The 17,531-nt window shown below is 39.0% G+C and overlaps 1 protein-coding gene across 5 annotated transcripts in view; it reads right to left on the reverse strand.

Annotated features, from left to right (window-relative positions):
- dph6 (diphthamine biosynthesis 6) overlaps window positions 1-17,531 on the reverse strand; it is a 406,744-nt gene that overhangs the window by 164,181 nt on the left and 225,032 nt on the right. For 2 of the 5 annotated variants that reach the window (XR_011936487.1, XR_011936486.1), the window contains exon 13: window positions 4,545-4,620. The exons of the other annotated variants lie outside the window; for them this stretch is intronic. The gene's annotated coding sequence lies outside the window, so the exon portion shown is untranslated. The remainder of the gene's footprint in view (window positions 1-4,544; window positions 4,621-17,531) is intronic. 5 annotated transcript variants of the gene reach the window in all.

Consider the following 17,531-nt stretch of genomic DNA (forward strand, 5'->3'; position numbering starts at 1 on the left):
ACTGCTATGTTCAGGACAATGGAGAGAAGAGAAAGATAGCAACTAGAAGGGAAATTATATTAGAAAAGACTTAAAAGGTGAATAAGATAAAAGGAGTTTCTTTGCAATAATAAAATGATACATTTTTGAATTCTGCATCACAAATTTCTTAATCAGGGTCAATTTTCACTTTTTTCTGAAATTCTGGTGGCTTTGTTCTGTTCACATTTGGCCAGTTGGTACATAACATGTAATTAACAAGGCTGCCACTACTAAAGGAAAAGAAAAATTAATACTTTACAGCAAGTAGGTAATTCATCCCCGTTAATTCAGTATCCAACAGTCCTACGACACGATGGTGATATTCTCTGTTACTATAATATCCGTTAAATGTCCAGTCACCTCATAAGTGTTATGTCACTCAATCACTACTTTTTATGCCTCAATCACTACTTTTTATGCCTCATACAAAAATATACCAGAGAATTCCTTTTGCTGTATGTCTCAGCAAGATCCCTTCTCCAAGGTGCTAGCCTGCCCAAAGATGGGATTTTATGCCACTGCAATGGTTCAGCCTTCGCATAGTACGATAGCCTCATCTCTCCCTCTGCACAAAAAACCTGGCAGTTTCATTTGTATAACCTGGAGCAAGAGCTTCCATTTTGGGTCAGAACTCTGATGTTGGGCTCAAAGCAGGCCCTGAGCATGGATTTTGCATGGATTGGCAAATTAGTGTCCACAGGGCATGCTCACTACCCAACAGCAGCAGGCAGGCTCTCAAAGCCTTGGGGCAAAGAAGGCCCTTGAACTAGGTAGAGCTGCTACCAGCAGCTATAACATGAAGATAGAAGGAGTAGACCAGATGCCCTGTCGAGCCTGCTGCCATTTAATAAGATCATGGCTAGCCTTCAGTTTCAACTCCACTTTCCTGTTCCCTCCTCATATAGCTCAATTCCCTGAGATTTAAAAATTTTGTCCACCTCAGCCTTAAATAGATTCAACAATGAGCATCCACAACCCTCTGGGGGAGTGAATTCCAAAGATTCATAACACTTTCTCCGTCACTGGGACAATAGCCTGAAACTCTCTTCCCAACAGCACTGTTCATAAACCTACACCGCCAGGACTGCTGTGATCAAGAAGGTGGCTCACTACCACCTTCTCAAGGGCAATTAGGGAGGGGCAATACATGTTGCCTAGCCAGCGACACCCACATCCCCTGAAAGAATTTTAAAAACTTTTGAGTGAAGAAATTTCTCCTCATCTGAATCCGAGATGTTCGTCATCCAGGATGGGGTCCCGTGCCTGGATGGTTCTTTCTAGCCCTGGGAAACCTGAAGATCACTTTTGGCATTGTGATTTCAGACAGCTCTCTGTTCAAAATTATCATCCTTGTCTTTGAAGTGGCCTTCTCACTTTGAATTGCTCTGCCTGACAACTGATGAACGGTTCAGACAGTTCATTGAAAGTGCAAGCCAGGAAGCCTCAAGTACTTTCCCTTTCCTCACATCTGCTCATTCAGCCCTGTCCTCTTAACACTGCAGCTATTTGAAGTCTGAGCAATCCTAGAAAGTTCACAATGCTTGAAAAGGTTTGGGATCCGCTGAGATCATTTGAAATTCTTTGTATTCAATCAGTTTCACAGTGCAGTACCTTTGGCTGGCAGTTAAATGGCTCATACAGGGCAAGCAGGTTTGTTTATGTATCTTTCCCTTCACACTTGAATGCATCTGAAGTACCCCCCTCTCCCCCATTGATCCCAACATCAATGTTTGGAAACATTCTTGTTCTGATTGACAGATGCTGGCAACTTCAAAAATAATAATAATATAAAATAATAAAATGCTAAGTGCTTTCAGCTCCTCTTTTCCAACTGTAAGAAGATTTACATAACTATAGGCTTCTCGTCCACATTGGGTCTGCTATCTGGTGCCAATCCTGTTTTTGGGCCAATGCAGGAGTCTTCTCTGCCTGATCGGGACAGCGGAGACTTGTCCCCTACATCTTGATCTTTTGAGTCAAGATTATTTCTCACTACCGCGTGATATCATCTTTATTAACAGAGCTAGCCCACTTCCTTTTCTTTTCTGCTTATCCTTCCAAATGTCAAGTACCCCTGAATATTAATTTCCCAAACATGGTTATCTTGTAACTACTTCTCTGTAATGGATTCAAGATATCTTTTTATTTATTTCTACCATCAATTTACATCACTTGTTAAGAATGCTGTTTACGTTCAAATAAAGAGAGTCTTTCAATTTGTATTTTTACCATTTTCCCTACTTTGACGTATTTGTTGATGAATTCTTATGTTTGTAAGCTCTTACCCTTACTGCCAGATAACCAACAAATAATATTTAAGATTGGACCTTCGCTCCTCTGTCCATCTCACCAATTCACAATTGGATAATTCGATAAATACATTCAAAACTAAACATTGTATTAGAATCGCTACTCTTCCCAAATATCTCACGCAAAGTTTAACAATGGAATATGCTGACTAATTGCAGTAAAACGTTATGGGATAGCTGTAACCAGATAAACTGTTATCAGCTTCAGGATCACACGGAACAGAAGATGGGTTTTTAGCCCACTGTACCTATGCTGATTCTTTGAAAAAGTTATCTAATTAGTCCCATTCCCAGCTGTCTCCTGAGAGCACTGCAAATTTTGCCTTTTCATGTTTGTATCCAATTCCCAAGAGTCCTATTCAAAAAGAGAACGCTTCTTCCTTAATTTTGAGAGTTTTATCATTCATAAATATCCATGAATTTCCAGATGTAAGATAGTAAACACTTAAAGATACGATTAAATTAAAAAAAACAAATTAGACATTATACAATATTTTATTCCAATTTGCTATTCTTTTACATTGGAGCAATTACCCAAATGAAACCCTGAGTTTGTTAAAATTGTCTTTTGGGACTCTATTCCCTTTCCTGCACTTTATTCAGGTTTTGCTGCAGTATTAATTGAGGTCTTTTGAAGTTAAATTCAATGTATATGTTTGATGTGCCACATTACAACAGTTTGTTTGTATTGATATGTAAAATCCAATAAAATTGAAGATTAATGAAAATCAAGACCCCATATGAATGAAAGAGGATCTTTTTCCTGCTAACTGAATAACTTCAATTGCACTACAAATCCCACATCTTGGACCTGATTATATTTATTTTGTTTACAGTCACATTCTTCAGCAAATGTTACTGCTCTTTCCCTCTCTCCCCCCCACCCCCACTCACACAAAATATATAATTGACTTGTTCCACCTCTTTTACTGTTCGGCACTGACGGAAATGTTGTGTGCTATTTCCATTTGAATTTCAAAAATATTCGTCAACTGGCAAAGTTCTCCTCAGCTAACCATATAATTAGCATATCTTCAAAGGACTATCATTATGTCATTCCAACTCAAGGTACACTTGGACTATGATCTAAACTATCTTGGTTTTGTTTCATCAGGTCCAAGTCCTATTTGAGGACTTGATGGCCATGGAAGGTTCATAACGTGGTCAAAGAGTTTGATTATAAACCTGTAAATCCTTCCAATACATCTGATGGCAGGTGATAAAGAGTGGGAGAGTCCCTTGGTTAGCCATGCTGCAAATGGCAACAGTAAACTACTGCTGTACTTCGCCAAACATAATTATAGAATCATAGACTCCCTGCAGTGCAGAGTGAGGCCATTTGGCCCATCAATTCTGAATCGACGCTCTGAAAGAGCACCCTACCTAGGCCCACGGCCCCACCCTATTCCCGTAACCCAATAGCCCCACCTAACCTTTTAGACACTAAGGAGCAATGTAGCATGGCCAAACCCCCTAACCTGCACATCTTTGGACTGTGGGAGGAAAGCGGAGCACCCGGGGGAAACCCAATCAAGACACGGGGAGAACAAGCAAACTCCGCACAGTCACCCAAGGCTGGAATTGAACCCGGGTCATTGATGCTGTGAGGCGGCAGTGCTGCCCACTGTATCGCCCAATCATGGACCAAGCAAATGGTAGTCCAGGGTCACCAACACCTTCTTAAGACAAGGTGCCTGGGGGAGCAGGATAACCCATACAGATAATTTCACATTTAGTTACATGCGGGAATGAAATAAAATGTTGTCCCTCACTGGCCTGCATTGCGCTTCAGGAGCTCAACCAATCTCACTGTTTTTCCTATTACTTACTTCTGATAAACCATGTCTTGGTTTGGTGGAAATACACAAAGGTATAATGAGGATCTCGGTGTACTGTACGTTCGGTGCAGGATTCGCTCATGACTGTCTTTAAAATAACTAAAAATCAAAAAACTTGCAGACAAATTCACCAAGAAATAACCAATGGTGTGAATACCATTTCATAGCTTTGAACTAAGTGAATCTGTGGCTGCAAAAAGAAAAGCAATATTTCCTAGAGATGACATTGCTGGTGTGATGGTGTGTATTTATTTTTTATCTCCTCCATTGTTCTGCTCCTTTTTAAATGCAGTTCTGTAATTTCTTCCATTTCTGATAATAGGTTTTAATACGCAAAACATTAACTTATCTCTTTTCTCCAGAGGTGTTAACTGACCTGCTAGTGTTTCCAGTATTTGCTGGTTTTTTGACAGTCGGCAGCCATTTTTCTTTCAAATATCCATCCTTCTTATCTGTATAATGGGAGATTCATCCATATAAATATTTATTTACTCCTTATGTTCAGTTTAATGACTATCGATCCAATTGCCTAGACAGCAAATTATCAACAATTATCTTTTTGGAAATACAGTAGTTCAATGCTGGTATATTTAGGTTTATTCTTTCATAGGATGTGGGTATTCCTGGGAAGGCCAACATTTATTGCAGGTTTATCCCGAGTCTTTTGGTTTGTTTATTCAATTGAGCTGATTATTCATTGAATACTTTAGAAATACTTTGTACACTTCCAGTTAGAACTTGACCAAGGGGCAAGAATATGGCACAATGCATAGCTTGAACAGTGCAGATAGTCTTCAAAGGATGTTTTCTAGTTTATGTACAATCAGAATATGGTCTGCCATCTATTTCCATAACCACTGCTTTTGGTCTATCTGTAATTATAGATGTGATTCAATAATGAGCTCATAATACACTGATAAAGATATGGAGGTGTTAATTATTTCTAATGTGTTAAGTTACCTGTAATATGAATCAGATAAATAAACTAACTGACCATGTTGCTATTTCTGTTTCACTTTTTTGGTATAAAATGGAGGACTGGGAGAGTTCCATTTGATTTAGGCAATTATATGATCCTATTGAGGTATTTTTACTGTACAGTGGCTTGTGGAAGATAAAGCCATCTTACAAATCAAAAACATTAAAATTATTTCTGAAATAATTAAAAATTGTACACTTTCTCTCTTGAATAGCGGTGTAGCATTGATGTAGTCTTACTATGTACGTATACGCTATTTCTTATATTTTTTAGCACTTCTGAAATCCCCAACCCGCGAATGCTCAACTGTCACATATGATCAGTGTTACTTAACTGGCCTTATAAACCTTGTTATTTCAATATATGTAGTAAGCGAAACGGCAGACATCGCTGAATGTCTTGTAAAATATCACCAAATCTTGCTCAATATTTACATGGTAAATTGCATAACCCATGCGTGCATAGGTTTAGTGGAGGGAAAAATATTAAATGCCAAAAGAATGGCATCATAGTCAGTTCGTCCATAAATAGATTGTGGTCATTTCATGACATTGGGACCTTTTCTTCTTGCTACGCTACTGTAAATAAGCGTGTTCCCTTGCCTGTCTGCTTTCCTCATGCCCATTTCCAGAAATGCCGCAGCAGATAAGTAACACTGTCATGTCCGTTTTGTCAACTACATGCTGATTATCCTTTCTATTGGCAGTTTGTGAACATTATCAAGGTCAGAAGCAATCACTCAGAAGACACCTCCTGATGCTGTTATAGTTAATGATGATTTCAGTGAGAGGACTCCTTTCAGCAAAGGCAATCTGTTATTACAATAATGGTAAGCGGAAATTAAGGGACTTCATTCTTTTTAATTGTTTACTTAAAAACGCTTAAATAACTAAGAATGAAAAATATGTAATAAAAATATTCACTAAATTTAGCAGACAAAGATCATGACTGACAGGCTATATATTTTAGACATTGCAAGAATACTTTGCAATGAATATGCTATTTGGCGATATATGCTGACTTCATTTCTCCTTGTATTAGGGCAAATGCCCACTGTTTTCAACTGCCTGGACCTCAGCTTTTGACAAATTGGTTGTGAGGCATTTACGACTGATGCACATATCGGAAAATCATTTCTGCCAAGTTTCCTTCGTGACCTGCCCGTGGGACATGACATGCTCCAAGATGCATCGCTCTATCAAACCGCATCTTTCCAGAACAATGCAAATTATGACAAATTCCATCATCCCGCATTATGCGCTTCATGCTAATCTCCCTAATTCGAGAGAATCAGGAGGCTCGCTGTTCTGCTGAAGGGCATGTTGTCTGATTGAATGATGGTGAAAAAACATCCACAATTTCTTTTGCCTCTTAATCCCAGCTGTGCCCACCTCTGCCCTCAAAGCACCACTCATCTCATTCCTTTAACTTCTGCACAAAATTAAGTTATCATCTACTTCGCCTCACATATACTAGAAATTAATAGTGTTTTAATTCCAAGCTAGCGTGAGTGTATATTTTGGGTGAAAAATATGAAAGAATTGAGTTCTACCACTTCCTGCTGACTTCCCAGGCCTGTCAGACTGTCACATTGGGAATGCAGCCACACTGAGGAGCTAGGACTTCTCCCACACTGACTTCTGAACCAATCATTTAGAAGATGGGATTCAGGCAATTCTCGATCTTAGCAAGTTGACTTTGTGAGGTTATGCTGCTTGCTTTTAGCAACTGGACAACCTGCAGAAGACATTAAAAAGTCGCCAGCTCACAACCTTATTTCAGGCGATAATACTTCTCTGTTTCAGAAGGTGGCAGCATTACTGCACGGACAAGAACATCAGCCAACACAACGTGGCAAACAAATTCAATATTCTCCAATATATATGCAAATTTGTACTCAATTAGGATTCCAAGTTATTAAACTGCGGGATTTAAAGCTACAGCATCATCAGAACATTTTAGTTCTGAACACAAACATAATTCCTTCTGAAGATGTAACAATTCTGCACATGAAGTGTATGCACAGTCAGTGAATCTTCATATTTATACTATTGGCAGAAATATTAGATATAGATACAAAACAGAAGAAAAGGATGTCAATTTTCTTCTCCATTAAAGAATCAAAATAATTCTAAATTATAGTGCAGTAAAACCTAACTGCAAGGTCCAAAAGGGGTTCTTTGGAACACTGACATTTCTACTCAATTCCAAAATTTTAAATACGCTCAGTTACAGTTTGGAGAAAATTTAATTTAAAATCTTCTAATGTGATTTTAGACAGAGTGAGAATCTTTCCTCAGAAACATGATGAATGGAATGTGTGTTTTACTGTTTTAATTAATGCAACATTTCTGATTTTATCTTGAATCATGGACAGAAAAGATATCTGGACATTAACTTGTTTGGACAGAAGGTATTTTTAGTTAGGCCTGAACAGACTCTACTACAATGCCCTAAATCTATCTATGTAAGTGTGTGACCGTGTCGGAGACTGATCAGAGCCATAGCATCTTGCCTATATGAATTAAATTGGCAAAAGATTAATGCAAACAAAAACATTAACAAGTTTCATAAAATTGTGATAGCACATTTACATACATAGGCTGGAACAATTTTAATTAAATACAGGTGTCTTCAACTTACAGAACTGGTTAAAAAGTCATGGTTTAAGCCCTCTCCCAATGAAATGGCCCCTCCAAACTACTATAAGTTCATCTTTGCATACCGAAAACAGTTACAGATGTGACAGCATACACTTAATTCCATTGTCATTTGAGCAGCAACAAAAGCAATATTCAGTCTATCTAAACTTGCTTTATAATCTCTTAAAAACTAACATTGGCTTACACTGATTCTCTGCATCACTATAGTTGATAGGAATACTTTCAGCTACGCCTTAATATTTTCAGTGACCAGAATGCTGAAGCTATATATTTAAGTATTACCAATGGAATTCCTTTCTTTGCAATTTCATGAAAGTTACATGGTGAGCCACATTTTAAATATAAAAAACTGATTAAGGTCAGCGCCTGAGCTTCTGTCTTTGTCTGAGAGATGCTCCACTGAATAGTATATTGAACTGCAGAGGATGCAGGGAATCTTAACTTACATGCTGTCATGTTTTTTCACGCCTCGGGGCTCCCAGCCTGCCTAGAACGCTGTAACGGTGCAAAATGGCAGCTCCAATCAGATGGCCCACCACATGATAGTACACTTTCAAAAATCAACTTCAATTTATTCTTATTTTCGCAATGAAAGATATAACGATGCTACAGTTTCATAGACAAGGCTTACCTCAGAGCAAGGCTGTGGGGCAGCTTTAATATGGTACATGTCTTAAACTTAAGATCAGTCCATGATAAATCTGGCTTAGTAAAGGCACATGATCAATTGTAAAAACAAAAGGTTAGCAACTGAGCCAATTGTTTGGAAATGATTTTACCTATTTGAATAAATGATATCTTAGTTCACATCATGGTCCCTAGCTGTGTAAATCCATATACAGAACTGAAAATATTTAAACCCGATTCTTATTCCATAACTTCTAGAAAACGCCAGTCTGAGAATACAGTGATTATTGAAGATATACATTTAATTTTACCATAAGCCTTTTGAGCATTAAGTTTATTAAAAGGGTAAAACATCTCACCAAAAAGTACAGAAGGAAATACAAATAAATAGTGTTACTGAGTCTAATAAGGAACAATCTTGACAGGTTGAGTGCTACCAGATTGGTCAGCGTTCTTACAAGTAATTTTTCATGGCAGGAGAAGCATTTTTAAGCATCGCACCTAAAGCAGCAGTAGGCTGTTCAGCCCTTCGAGCCTGTTCCACTATTCAAAAAGACCATAGTACGAAGTCTTACAACACCAGGTTGTAAAAAGACCATGGCTGATCTAATTGTGGTCTCAATTCTACTTTCCTGTTTGCTCTCCCCCCCCCCCACTACCCTTGACTCCCTTGTCTATCAAAACTCACAACAGTAAAAGTTCTGGCCTTGATTGAACTGTTCTTTAGATCAAGTGAGAAGATATACATTATTATGCAGATACATATCTATCAAAATGTACTTGCTGTTCCCCCATTTTGACACTTCAAAAAACAGAAGGAATTTACCACAAAAACAGTGATCAGTATCAGGTGGCTCTTTAGAATCACACTGAATGCTTTGAAAATACATGGCTGAAGTCATGTCCCATTTTGAATACCTAGTCCAGCACGACCCTCACTCTAATTATTCTTTAAAAAAAAGCATAAGTTGAGCAATGCTGTAGATGTTTTCTTTCATGATCACAGTAAATGATTATAACAGACAACATTTTGAGTAGCCAGAAATTTCTCCCCATCCATTCCGGATGATCATATTTTGTGCACATTAACGTATTATGAATTTTGGTACACAGTGGAAAACCTTTCACCCGGTGGAGGTTAAGAATGGCCATCTTAAAATTGGTCAGTGCCACTAATGCCCAGTGGAAAATCCAGGCTACTGTTGTTTGCTATATTTTGGCAAAAAATTAATATTAGTTATTAGGTTTCTTCAGAATACAATTTTAAAAAAGAACACCACAGATGAAAAATATATTTCTCCAAAAATAAAAAACACTGTCCTCAAAGGAATAAAGCACATGAAAGATATTCATAACTATGCACTTTAAAACACTATTCATAATGTTCCCTCTATTCGTGTTTTATAGCCTTTATGCAGGCCCACTTTTACAACATTATACAGATGCACATTCAATATTTATTGCTGTGGGATGAAGGGATCTTGGGTTTCTCACTTTGCTTCCAGCAAGTTCAGCACCTTAAGAAGTAAGTGACTATTTTAGTATCATTGCAGAAAAAGGCACTAGGCACACCCTACACTTGCTGTGGCTTGTTGACATGAACCAGGGCAGGCAGAAACCAATAATACATGAAGTGCTGTTCAGAGGCAATTAGGATCAGTTGTCAAGGCTGGACCATTAATGAAGGAACATGTCAGCAGAGCCACAGACCTCAGCATTTGAGGGCGAGAAGGCGATTTAGTGTGACAGATCGAGTCCTTCCAATGTCCTCAGCAGTACATGCTAATACCAGTCTTAACAACACAGTGTGGCAGTGTATAATGCAACTAACATGGACTTTGATTCAGCAAAATGACTGCTGCCACTGCTAGTCCATCTCACTTCAACTGCAGATAAGGTTACCCAGCTAATAATTACCAGTTTGCCATACTCTTCCTTCTCCAACCAACTGTGTAACACCCCCAGTTCATCTATCTTTCTTACAGATGAGGCTCACAAGAAAACACAAAGATAAGCTCAACAATATTGTATTCCCTGCAAAATCAACAATCTATGTTTCTGGTTGATTTTGAATATCATGTAAAATTCTTAATAACTGTAAATTGAAACACTTGCTCTGAAAAGTTTAAAGAATGTGGGTGACCATACCTGGCTAACATATTGCTGTGTTTTTAAAAAAAACATACTTAGTCATTTATGAAAAAAAGACCATAAACAAATTAATAACATTAACAAGAATCTGTTGCATAATAAATGTGTCCTGAACCGGTTTGTCAATGCAGTGCTCGTACAGCACCATTTTCATTTGGTCTCATTACATGTACCTTAACTTGTGTTCATACTGTAGAATTCTCTCACACAAAGGAGTATTTACTTTTAAGGATCAATGAGTATTTTGTGGCTATAATATACATTCAAGGAACATTGTTTATATCATGCTGATCAGCAAATCAGAATATTATAAAGAATCAAACATTGTCTTCAATAATATTCTGTTACCTGCATCTTGATACATAGAAAAAGCATTTTTTATAAGTGGGACCTGCTTCCTATTTAACTAATTTATATCACTCTCATCAGTGAAACATGTTGGCATGTATGTACAAGGACACATATTAATTAAGCACCAGGATAATAGAGAAACGGAAAAAGAACTGAAAGAAACTAATTCAGTCACATAATGCATCACACATTTAGTATTGTGAATGCCTCATGAGGATACTATCTGAAGTAATTGCCTCATGATAGCAAAATAAAATGGCGAAACACTTACATTTTTACCGGATATTCTATTGATATTTAATGACAGTTTAAGCGAACCTCAAGGTAAGGATAAACTTCAAAATAAAACCAGGCAAGAAAAGATTCAAAATTAAAATGGAAAGATGCCTGTTGTTATTTGATAAAATTCAGGACTGTCTAATGGATCCAACTCCATGCTGAGCTCCTTTACCGACACAGTCAGCATGGGTCTGAATTTTTTATTTTATAATTTAAGTGACATACCAGTGGAGCTTGAGATAACTGTCCTTGCACAGTTATCTCCTGAGATTAATAGTGGTCATTGGGAGCACAAAAAGACTTGGTGCAATTCAGCTAGATCACTCATTTCCTACAGTCCAATGCATTCTCCAGAAACTCAGTTCAGTAAATGAAAGTCAACTTTCAGTTTAAGCAAAGACAAAACTTCAGACACGGTCAGTGGGTCAGAGTGCTATAAACAAGAGACATTGGGCTGACTTTTATCAGCTCAGCGGAAGCTGGGGGACAACAGTGCCTCAGCCATTTCCAGAAACCCCAACTTGGTACTGTACCAATCGGGCAATTAACTATCTGGTGTTGTGCTCCTGTCTCTTTAAGGGGCGGTATTCTGGCCCCAGCTCTTCAGTCCCAGTAGTGTCAAGAAGATCAGTGGCCATTGCTGGGCCTGCACCCAGCTGAAACCAACATCATGGACGCCACTCTAAAGCCAAGCTAAATGGGTGCGGGATCACCTGGGTCAGGCAGACCCTGTAGCAGGTGGGGTGGTGGGGACGGAGGTTGGTGTTGGTTGGTGGGGGTGGAGGTTTATTTCCACGGGGGCAGCACTGCCTGCCGGGGTGGGAGTAGGGGATGGGGGTGACGTCTCCATGGACCACAGGGTTCCCGATTTGGCGGGCAGTCCCAGTCTACAATGAAGCCCCCAGATTTTACTGATAGAAACCCAGCAGAGCCTGAACTGATGCCTAATTGGACAAGAATGCCACCCCCCATCATACCCACCGCTAAGAGAATTGGGAAAACGATGGGCACTCCATCCAATGCCTTCCCACCCCTGCCTGTCCCTTCCATCTCACAACCCACTTTTAACGGCCTCACTGAATTCCGCCCCTTGTGTGGGATACGATGGCGCTTGAACTATGTGCAGACTTCCAATTAAGAGGTGAACATGTTGTAACTTTTATGTTGCTGACATGAACATGCAACCCTTTCTTAAGTGCTTGTAATTCTTATGTTGTTAACTCATCTGTTATACAGCTCAGAACAAAAGGCAAATACTGCCACTGCTGAAAATTTAAAATAAAATAATAAAATGCTGGAAACATTCAGTAATTCAGGCAGCAATTGCAGAGAAAGAAACAGAGTTAAAGTTTCAGGTAGAGGCCCGTTCTGGTGAAAGGTGATTGATCAGAAATATTAACTCTATTTCGTTCTCTGTGGACTATTTTCCTCCAGGCGAGTCCATGGCTTTGGACTGGACCGAGTCCAGGAACAACAGATGAAATCTCTTTGTTATCGGTTAAACAGGTGTACATTATTCCATCTCTGGACATACGTCATCGCACAGACACTGAAGCTAGTATTACAGTTGAGCTTTCAGAGGATTCACATTATTCTTTTCCAGATCTCTTTGCCAGTAGTTTTACCTCTACAGATTTCATTTTATTACTAAGCCAAGATGCTGAATATTTGTAACTGACCAATTTTCAACCTGTGTAAGCGGAATAGGATAAATCTTTTCTAAAGAGATACATGGTCTTGCCAGTTCAGCAATAAAGACAATGCATCTTTTATCCATCCAGTAACCAACAATGGTTTGTACTGACACCATTTATGCTTGTCTTTCCGACAGGGAGTTAATCATTCTTTCGACAGTGGTCTCAGCACCAGAATAGACAAATTTTCATTTCATCCAACAGCTTACTAACAAAACATATAACAGAGTGGGGCTACGTATGGTTCCCGGAGGAGGCCTTGTAAAAGTCTTGTGACTGTGTAGCATTCATCTCTTTAAGATGGTGCAGTGTCTGTGTTCTCCTAGGAAGTCACATATGCAGATCAATAAGTCACGAGATAAGTGACGAGACTAGCATCTGAATGAAGTGGGGATATTCTTTTGAAATGTTGAGAGGTATTCTGATTGAGTTGGACAATAAAGTTCTTTGATTTCTGCACCATTAGATTGAGGAATAAAAAATAATTTCACTCCGAAACCAAATTAGTGGCAAAACAGCAGGTTTGTAATGTTATGAGCTTTTCAATCACATTGGTTTAATGAAGTTGGCAGCAGGGATAATGGTTTGTAATTATTAGGGTCCAACATTTTGTGGATGGCAGAACGTTAGATGTAACTAAAACAACTGAAATAGGTAAGCCACAGGGGCAGCTAGATTCTTGGTTAGCACTTTAACAACTTCAGCAGCTATGCTATTAGGATTACTGGTTCTTCAGGACCATGTTTTTAAAGAGAATCTTCATTTCCTTTGGTCTCTGATCTTGATTTGACTCGTTGGGTTTGATTTGAATTCCTGGGCAGGAACATGGCAAAGCAGCTGGATTGTGAGCTCTAGCAGAGAATTTCAGACGATTTTTAATTGCCCGGGCCTCAATAATGTGTCACTTGTCAATCCCCTGACAAAACCGCCTCATCATTAAAATGGGGTGGCAGGAGACCACCGTGAGGACCCACAAAAGAGGTCCTTGGCACAAAGTAATTAGTTCAGATAAGGCAGGGGAGGTCCAATGTTTTTCAGTAGTGCTTGAAGAAGAATGCTGCTCCTCCTGGCCCTTAAAACTTAACATGAAATGTAAAACTCACCTCTTCTTCCCCTGGCTCCTATCGCCGATAGGTTAGGCTTGGTGGGAAAATCACTATTGCTCCCTTGCTCATGCCTCAGTTTAAAAGAACCTATTGGGCCCTGGTGATATCGAACACATTCTACAAACTTAATAATGCTTCCCCATCCCCAAACCTCCCGCCCTCAGCTTGCGACCAATTCATCACCACCTACACTTAAGGATGCAGTCAAGCAGATCAGGCAGGAAAGGAGTACGCAAGTCCCCAGCTTTATCGCCACCTTAGCTAGGCTCCCACCGCCCCCCATTCCAAAACCTAATGTCTGTCATCGGGGGAGTTAAAATCAAAGTCATTTCACTTTTTAACTCTTAGATGGAAATTGTATTGTGATCTTGTTGTTTTTATTGAATTTTTAGCTCAAGCATTCTGCAGGTGGCTATCATGTGGCATCATTCATTTAAAGAACGGGGATAGTGGGTGGAACTAGATATCTGAGAATTGTGCAACATGCTGTTGATCCCAGTCCTCTGGCAATCAGATGATAGAGTCGATTCATAGTGTGTCGTTCAGTACAGAGTAAGGCTACCTTGTCCTATTAGTTGTTTGGTCTTTTCAATTCACTGCTTCAAAGCTAATAGCGCAACATCATTTTTAATAAATCCAAACTGTAGCCCAAAGTCAATATTTAGCAATTTGAATAGAATTCAGTGTTCTCCAGCATTAAAGATGATCTGCTTGGATTCAGCCTGGATGAAACACTGTTTCTATCAACAGGTAGATGGAGGAACACCAACTGGGAATCACAGCTTTCCTGATCCAGATTGTTCAAACAGTTCCAATCGAAACATCCGTTTAAAATGAGAGATTCTGAGCACACAAGAGGAAGTCAGCAGCAGGTGACCACTTGAAAATATAGGTTTCCCTTTGATTCATAACCTAGTGACTACAAACCTTAACCTGTGGCAATCTGACTACAGGATTGCTGCACCTGTATTTCGAGTAATATACTCTGCAATTGATGAATGATGTCATCTGGAGTGGCCTAAGCAAAGCCACTCGATTGTAAGAGCAATTCTGCAAAGCATCAACACCACAATGGTGGCAGTGATACAAGAAGGCAGCTGCCAACATTTCTTCACAACTAGGAACTGTTCGGTACATAAAGGAAGTTTTAAGGGATTTATATCTGAATTGGTAAACTTTAGAAATAAGGTATAGTTTTTGATGGGTTTATTTAATGTTTCTCTGCCTGGAAGGGACCGATAGGTACATTCATGCTGAACAAAGATGTTTGTATGTGTAGGGGTTGGTTTCAATTCCAACTGGTATTCTATTGAGTTTAGAGAGGGCTAAGGTGTGAAAAATACATAAACCAACAAGCGTTGTTCAGCAAAAGGAGGCCAATTCCCAGAGACAGAAAGCTTTCCTTTGTTCTTAGTTTTAACTGAAATCCACAGCAGTTGGAGACAGGGAAAGAGCGGGAAGATATCTCTCATCGCTCTGTTTGAAGCAGGAAAGTTTGCAGAAAATCAAGCTCCAGACTGACTAAAGGGCGGTTGGTTCTAGAAACCTGGAAATAGAACAGGATACTGTTCATGGGCAACCCAGACAAAGCTTAGAAGGAATTGGCTGGTGAGGAAAGAGGTTTCTAAAGGTGTCTAAAGTAAGCCTAAAGGTTTCCAAAGTAATGCTGAAGTTTGGAATGCCTTACTACTGTCTGCAAAACAAATTTTAAAATAATTGGGAAGACAATATTGGCTGGCTATCAGAGTTTGTCTAACAGCGGAAGTCAGTTGAGATAAGGAATACTGAAGTGTTCATGTAAAATCCTGGAGTGGAAGTTCGAGTCCTATGAAAAATATGAATTGACTTTTCGAATGCCAACTGCTAATAAAAAACATGATTATGAGAGAAGATTTTAATGCGTGTTTTGGGAAGTAGAGTTTCAAAACTCTTACGTGACTATCATCTGGGGGGGGATTCTGAGGAGACATCCAAAGGCATTCATTTGGGGTTTCAGAGTGGAGTGTGTATTTGACCACAGGCATTTTGTGTGTTTAAAAGGGACTATGTGTGTCAATTAGACCATTGTAGCTTTAAATGTACTTTGCCATCTGTGTTAAATCTTAAAACCTGTGTGCAATTGTTAAGGGGGTGTGAGGGGAAAGTAAAGGAGTATTGTATTATAATCCAATTTTTGCATGTTTAATAAATGTTTTTCTTGTTGTTGAAACTACTCAGCGGACCTCTGATTATGTTCCTCCATGTTTACTCTGTTCCTACACGTTTAATTAAAAAAAAGTAAAAAGTAATATTTTTTTGAGCCAGGATTCCATTCTGGGATCTTCCCATCTAGTTATAACATCAACTGGGATTGTAACAACTTGATCAATAAACGTGATCTTGCTGGTCTTACCTAAACTCAGAGAACAATTTTTACATAAATCGCTCACTGTCCTGACTTGGTAATATATCACCTTTCTTCACAGTTGCTGGGGAAAAAAACCTGGAACTCCCTCCCTAACAGCACTGTGGGTGCACCTACACCTCAGGGACTGCAGCGGTTCAGTAAGGCAGCTTATAACCACCTTCTGAAGGGCAACTAGGGATGGGCAACAAATGCTGGCCTAACCAGCGATGTGCACATCCCGTAAATTAATTTTTAAAAATGTAATAGTGAGCTACATAATGACATGAAATGAAATGAAATGAATGAAATGAAAATTGTCACAAGTAGGCTTCAAATGAAGTTACTGTGAAAAGCCCCTAGTTGCCACATTCCGGCGCCTGTTCGGGGAGGCTGGTACGGGAATTGAACCGTGCTGCTGGCCTGCCTTGGTCTGCTTTAAAAGCCAGCTCTTTAGTCCTGTGCTAAACCAGCCCCAGTTGTGTTAAACTAGTCCCAGTAAGAAAACTGAATGAAATGAGAGAAAATAATAAGTGGGTGAGCTGCAAGAAAGTGAACAGTCTATTATGGTTTCTTATCTGCATAAATGAATCAGTATTTATCTACACGTTTTAGTAATCTCATGACACAATAAAGATTTTGGTGTATGTTTTTTTTCAGTGTAACAAATTGGATTATGACTGATGTGTCTCTAATTATGAAAGAATGCGGCAGGGTAAATAGAACAGATTCAAGTATTTGGATGGCATTCAATGAGGGACAATAGATATAAAATTAAATGCAAAGGAAGAGGAGAAAGGTCTTCACACAGACATGTGGGGGACTAAGAAAAAGTGGATGAAGGGATTGTTACAGAACAGGTAAACATGATTATTTGCTTGCATACCATGTGAACACTAACACAGACAAATGGCCCATCTTGTGTTGTGATGTCTTTGTGGTTACTGAGCATGCACATTGTCAACACTAAATAAAGGCATGGCTTCTAATGTCTTATTGTTCACCAATCCTTCTTCTTAGACCTGATATTCACTTCATTCTCTTCAAATACCTCCAACTATATATTTCAGCTTTCTTAAAAACAATTACAACACTGGCACAACACCTATCTGTTACACTTTAGGTCGGTC

The sequence above is a fragment of the Scyliorhinus torazame genome, chromosome 2 (assembly GCF_047496885.1).
Source record: "Scyliorhinus torazame isolate Kashiwa2021f chromosome 2, sScyTor2.1, whole genome shotgun sequence".
In the NCBI taxonomy this organism is placed as follows: Eukaryota; Metazoa; Chordata; class Chondrichthyes; order Carcharhiniformes; family Scyliorhinidae; genus Scyliorhinus; species Scyliorhinus torazame.